The sequence below is a fragment of the Stenella coeruleoalba genome (assembly GCF_951394435.1).
Source record: "Stenella coeruleoalba genome assembly, chromosome: X".
NCBI lineage: Eukaryota > Metazoa > Chordata > Mammalia > Artiodactyla > Delphinidae > Stenella > Stenella coeruleoalba.
In genome coordinates, this window is record NC_137152.1 from 70552896 (window position 1) to 70559913 (window position 7018).

A 7018-nucleotide genomic window follows, 5' to 3' on the forward strand; every position below is an offset into this window, starting at 1 on the left:
CCCTGCCATGTAGATAACTTTCTCAGATATAAAAAGTTATCTCTTGTAGTAGCACTTTTCCTGGTACAAGCTCCCTTTTCTGATCTCTTTTAGGCAGTTAAGGGGGAGGTAAAAACTTTTCTTGACTCTGGTGGGTCTTGATTGCCTTCAGCTCCACATGGTAAAGTGGCATATTTGGAGTGTTACATTCTGCTAAAATTCAATCCCAAACAGATTTTATTTAAGTGGTTCATATGTGTTGATATTTACATATTAAAAATTAAAGCAGAAATTTCAAAACTATTTTTCCAAAAATAACAATAAACACTTTACATGTTAAATAACCTATTTTTAAAGGTTTTATCATAATTTTATTATTTTTCTTTTTTTCTTATTTTAATTGAAACATAAACGATTTACAATATTATATTAGTTTCAGGTGTACAACATAGTGATTCAATATGTTTATAGATTGTACTCCATTTAGAGTTATTACAAAATAATGACTGTTTTCCCTGTGCTGTACAATATATCCTTGTTGTTTATTTATTTTATACCTGGTAGTTTGTATCTCTTAATCCCATACTTCTCTCTAGCCCATTCCCCCTTCCCTCTCCATACTAGTAACCACTAGTTTGTTCTCATATAAATGATAACATAGAACATTTGTGTTTTTCTGTCTGACCTACTTTACCTTAGATGCTGCCATGAAACCAATATCCTAATCTTTTATATTTGAAAAATCTTTCCTGTCTGTCCTGTCTTCTGCATCCTTATTAACACTGCTTTCATTTAGACCCTAATCATCTCTCATCTGGATTCTCAAAATACGTTCTGATCTGGTCTCTGTATTTAACCTGTCTCTTGCAATTTGTTTTCTATTCTGTCCTTAGAATGCTTTTTCTAACATGCAAATCTGAACTTATCATTCTTCAGTTCAAATTATTGAATTGTTCTTTATCACTCATAAGATCAAGTGTAATTGTCTTTAGGTAGGCTATAAGACCACCCACATTCAGGCCTCTTCCTGCCTCTCCAATAATTTGTGGTGTAGTCATATTGAATATGAACAAAAAGTTATTTCTTGTTTACCATATACTTTGTAATGCTTTTATATCTTTGTGCTATGTTCCTTCTATCCATGATGCCCTTTTTGTCCCTTATCTACCTGTGAAATCCTACTAATCTGTCAAGGTTCAAAGGAGGTATAATTACCTAACAACGTACTCCCTTCCCATCTCCATGCCAGAATTGGGTAGTTTTTGGTATCTCCAGCTGAATAGGACCAAAGGAGCCATGTATTAACACTTCACAAAATGCTCATCAAATAAGACACACTCAATGAACATTTAATTTTCTTTCTGTAGTGTGGAAATCCCTGCTTCTTTTTGGTCCCTTACTAGAAACACTAAATGCTTCATTCACACAGTTATCTAAGGTAAATTTTAGGGGGAGGAGGGAAAAAGTTAATGTAATATAGTATTTTGTAAATGCTATCTTAATACAGTTTTGAAGTCATGCCTAAAATCTCTCAGTTGCCTTTTGCAAGCAGTTTACTAAGCTCCCACACCAACAGGGACAGCCCTTAGGCCTATGAACCTGGGAAATTTTTCAGGTAACCCAATCCACAGGGAACTTGGGAAACCTACCTCACCCCATCCCCCCCTTGCCCTACATATGTTGCCCCTTGTTCCTTGTCCTCTGTCTCTGGGTGCAACTCCCTGTGTGGCAGCCTTGTCTAGTTTGCAACTGTAAGTAACAAAGAGTTCTGCCTTTCAACTATCTAAGATTAATTTGTTCTATCCCACCATCAAGAACCTTTAAATTTTATAAAATAGTAATGTAATCTGTAGTCTAAATTCTTAGAATAATCTTGTTGAAGAACTTCCAAACATAACTTGAGTTACATGTTCACAGATTTAGCAAAGAAATGCTACTTCCTTTAATAAATGGTGACAGATAAAGAGAACTCAGAATGATATTTTAAGTGGAAAGCAATATTTCTTTAAGAGCTCACTCAGAAATTTTCAAAACAATTTAAACATTTATTGCATTCATTATTTGATGAATCCAAGAGTGCACTTAATTCCCACCTTTTATGCAATCTGTAATGAGGCTGAATAGCTCAAATTCTCTTATCTGCAAAGCTATGAAGTATTTAATCTATGCCTATAACCATAAATGGGTTTGAATATTGCCAGTAAAGTTAATCAAAACATTTTTATGTAAAAAATAAAATCACTTGGGGAAGAGGTATGCTGGTAACTAAGTCAAAATACGTTAAATCTTAGCAATCTGCATTAGTACAGAATCTCACCCTCTTTTGTTAACAAATAATAATTCAAGTGGTGCAGTGAACTACATGGTCTATTAAAGAGTGCTCATTTCTCACCTGCTTAAAAATCATTTTTGATGATTGCAAATGCAGATTACTGGGCCCTCCTATAGGTGAGATTCAGGAATTTGTATTTTTAACAAGGCTTCAAATTGATTTTTTTTTGTACTCTAAAGCTGTGTGTATTTCTAAAAAATAGCCAGAGGGGGATACTTCGTGTGACCAACATCCTTGTGAATGCACCCTTTCATGAATTCCCAAATTCCCAATTAAACTTACAGATTCTCTTAGCCCATGCCTTCTCCCCCAGCCATCCTAAGAATATCAGAAGTACAGACTTGACCTGTGAAATCATCTTGCTGGCAGCCCAGCACAAGCTTATCCTAAAAGGATAAATATAATGAAGTGAAATAATAAATACAACTCCAATTATTGAATGTGTATTCAATGGTACAGGTTAAGTGTTTTTCACATATCATCTTATTCTTAAAACTAGGAAGTGTTATAGACAATATTCCTATTTAGTATTTGAAGAAACTAAGGTTCGAGCCTCCCTGGTGGCTCCCAACCACTGTTGGGAGTCCGCCTGCCGGTGCAGGGAACACGGGTTCGTGTCCCGGTCCGGGAAGATTCCACATGCCGCGGAGCGGCTGGGCCCATGGGCCATGGCTGCTGGGCCTGTGCATCTGGAGCCTGTGCTCTGTGGCAGGAGAGGCCACAACAGTGAGGGGCCCGTGTACTGCCAAAAACTAAAAATAAAATTAAAATAAAAAGGGGCTTCCCTGGTGGCGCAGTGGTTGGGAGTCCGCCTGCCGATGCAGGGGACATGGGTTCGTGCCCCGGTCCGCGAGGATCCCGCATGCCGCGGAGCGGCTGGGCCTGTGAGCCGTGGCTGCTGGGCCTGCGTGTCCGGAGCCTGCGCTCCGCAACGGGAGAGGCCACAGCAGTGAGAGGCCCTCGTACCGCAAGAAAAAAAAAAAAAAAAAATGAAAAAAAAAAAAATTAAAATAAAAAGAAACTAAGGTTCATAGGGGTTAGGTAACATATTTAGAGTCACACAATTAGATATTGTCACACAATTAGATATTGGTGGAGCCTGGATAAGAACACAGGTTTTTGCTCCGAGCTCCCATTCTTTCTCCACACTATCTCTGATCATAAAAAATTTAAATCAATAATTAGGGAAGAAACGATAAAAGAAAAAATGTCCCCATGTCACCAAATCCTCAATTTCTTTCATGATACAGTAGTGACTGGCTGTACATGGCTATTCCAATATAATTAATTTAATATTTTAATTTAAAATTAATGAAAATTGAATAAAAATCCAGTTGCCTGATCACACTAAACTTCAAGTGGTCAATAGCTACAGCGGCTAGTGTCTACTATATTGGATAGTACAGATATAGAACATTCCTATTTGGCATCACTGCCTGAATGTATAGGTAAAAGGAAATTTTATATTTGAGGTGTTAGTACTTTTGATAAATATTTTTGACTTATTTTGATAAATATTTTTTTAAATGTTAAGCCATTAATATTTTCATGTTTTTACTTAAAATTTTAATCCCTCTCTGCCATTAAAAAGAGTGGATTATAGTATTTTTTAAAGGTTTTAAGTAATCTGCTTATTTCACTGGTTAGACATTCCTGAATGTACAAGTTCTAAAGGGAAAATTGGATCTTTTCCAGCACACACAAGTATTTTCATAAAATTAATTTTTACCTTTACAATCAGATACATCCAAGCAGTTAAGACTGCTGGGGTGCAATTCTCCGTGGTGTTTCTACACATCTTGTGACAGTATTTGTCCTAGACTACTCTTTCAAGGACATTTGTATAGCAAACAGCCTTGGAAGATAGAGGGTCTTCCAGGGTGGAGGATGGATTTGTTTCCTGAGCAGGTTAATAAAGATTGCATTTCCTTCTGCGGCAAAAGTTGGTCAGGTTTGGTAGAATTTCCCTTTCTAAGATTGGGGGTTTCCTTAGCTTGGGGTAACTTGGCTGTTACACAAACCCACTGTAGGTGCAGCACCCTCCTGGTCTGCTCCACATCTCCCTGTTGAGTGTTGTGGGGCAAGGGGAACTAATGTCATGTGAAGCTCATGCTGCCTGCTGGGCCCTAAGTCCTGTCTCTAACCCAAGAGTCTGTGTCATTCTGCCAGCCTCCATTGGCTCACATGTAGGCCTGTAAGCTGGGTAAAATCTTAGACCATACACAGTTCTTGAGAAACCATAAGACAAATGAGTGCTAATAGGTATGTCCTGAGAAGCAGCCTACAATCCAGAGTGGGAGAGAGGCAGAGTGACAACAAAGATAGGGATTGAAGGAGTGGGAGGTGGAGAAGACTGGGAATAAAACTCATCATTTTATTTTGTAACAACTCCAAATCCATTTAATTTTGCCAGTTAAATATGGACCTCAAAATAGAGGATGTTACCGAACCAAACTTGGGGCTGTTCTCCTGCTTGCAGTAAAGCCAGTCTACTGACACCGGGTTGCAGAGAAGGAAAGTGTAGCCTTTATTTTAAGGCTCCAGACAAGGGGTCTAGGGTAGCTAATGCTCAAAAAACCTGATCTCCCCAGTAGGTTTCAGGGAAGCATTTTTAAAAGCAAGATGAAGGAGGGGAGTCGCAGGATGTATGATCAGCACACAATTGTCTGATTTGTTGATGGTGAGGTAACAGGGTGGTGTCACAGAGGTTAACATCAATCCTCAGGCTCCATTAGGTCTGCGTCTACATGCTCATGGTCATCAAGTAGTTAACTTCCTCCATTTGGTGGGGGTTTAGCATCTGTAAATCAACTCAGTGTCTGCCTCAGATACTGTTATCTATGTATTTCAGGGAGGAACTAAGGATTCCATGACTGTCATGGCTGATTTACTGTTTAAATTGTTACCAGTTCACCTGGCCTAACTGCTACTTTTGTCACTACATGGTCACATCCTTTCAATCATTAATTCTTGAGTCAGGCTTTTGTGACTCAGGGGAGCCCTGAGAAACTATGGCTTTTCTGCAGACAAGAGGCAGGCAGAGGACCTGGAGCGTGGGTCTTGCCCAGTTACAAGGATATTGGTTAATACTAATCTTGTTCAAAATCAACACCCAAAGTTTCTTCAGAATAAAGTGGACACCTGACTAGCTTTGTAATCTTCATTGTTTGTCCTCACCATTGTCAGTTCTAAAAGACTCACATTAAAAATTATCTCTCTGGTTGGTGGAACTGCTCTCCTTATCCTAAAGCCACCACCTCCTTGTTCTTGCTTTCCTAATGCTAAATCAATAACGAAAACTTAGTTAAAACTGGTCTCACACTCACCCAAACCCCCAACCTTACCCCCACTCACCAATCCCTCCTCCACCCTTGTTTCCACCTGCAGACTTGCTCCACCACCTCCACACACCCTGATACATAGGAGGTGTTACCACATATGCCCAGAGGATGGGGAGCCCTCCTTTCATAGAAAGCTGACAAAAGATAACCAATTAAACTGCCAGCTTTAATAAGGTGATGGGATTATCATTTATTTTTAAATTACATGGCGTATTTATTAGTCCATTCCCGAGCAATTCTGTCATACTTCCTCCTATCCTTTGTGTAGATCTTAGCAATTTCTGGAACCAAAGAATCATCTGCGTTGGTGTCGCACAACAGGGAGTAAGTGGATAACAATACTTTGGAAATTGTCAGTGCTGGTGATCACTCAGATCTAAGGATGTCCAGGCAGATGTTTCTGTTTCTTTTAATGTTTGGATGGTAAATTCGGGTGGTGAATGCGATCTTGGGTGGTTTGAATGGGTAATTGGAGGGAAACTGGACCTTTAGGAAGAAGACTCCTCCCTGGTAGGGGCTGTCATTGGGCCCCATTATGGTCGCATGCCAGTGGAACATGTCATCCCCCACTAGCCCTGCTGAGCTCTGGGCGGGGGGTGGGGTGGGGGGGGGGTGGGGGTGGGGTGGGGGTCGCGGGACAGGTCGAGGAGCTCCTTGTGGATGCACTTTAAGGCCATTATCTGTGACACGTGGCCAATCCTTGGCACTGGGCCTGGCGACAGGTAGAAGGCGATGGTGGTGATCATGGGGTGGGAGGAATGGTGACAGACGGCGCAGGTAGATGGGTGGACTGAAGGCCGGCTGCAGCGTCGAGGGGGGCGTCGTGGGAGGCGGATGGTGGCGGAGAGTGGGAGAATGGGACTGAGGAGGGAGTCGGGCGCTCCACCATACCTGATGCGCCACTGGACGCTAGTAGCTCGTGGCCACCGCTTCCTCCTCGGCGCTCTCCTGAGCTGGAGGCCACGCAGCCCGGAGGCCGCGCCGCCCCAAGGCACAGCCGCCTGGAGACATTGCTAGTGCCGCCGCCTGGCGGGGACCCGCTCAGTGAGGTCACAGGGGCCACGCTGATGAGGCTGCGTGGTGTCTCCCAGGGCGGGTGCCTCAGGGAGTGAGGTGGGTGGGGTGGGGTGGGCAGGGTTTACGTTAGAGGGGGGAGGGGCGGGGAAGTGAAGGAGGAAGGGACCAGGTAGGGGGGCGTGGAAGGGGGCGGAGGCATGGAGGGGGATCGGGGGTACAGGGGTCTGGGGAGGGATTGGGGGGTGGAGGGGCCGGGGCTCACCCAGCGCCGGGGCTCTGGGCTGGCAAGTTGAGCCACACCCACTGTCCACCAATGAGAGTTACCTGAATAAATAAGAGCGGTTCAAGG

The 7018-nt window shown here is 42.4% G+C and overlaps 1 pseudogene across 1 annotated transcript; it reads right to left on the bottom strand.

Annotated features, from left to right (window-relative positions):
• Positions 1-5727: 5727 nt before the first annotated feature.
• Positions 5728-6329, bottom strand: LOC307180880 (ubiquitin-conjugating enzyme E2 D2-like; annotated as a pseudogene). The gene has a single exon. The product of its transcript is annotated as a ubiquitin-conjugating enzyme E2 D2-like (transcript).
• Between the last annotated feature and the right edge of the window lie 689 nt (positions 6330-7018).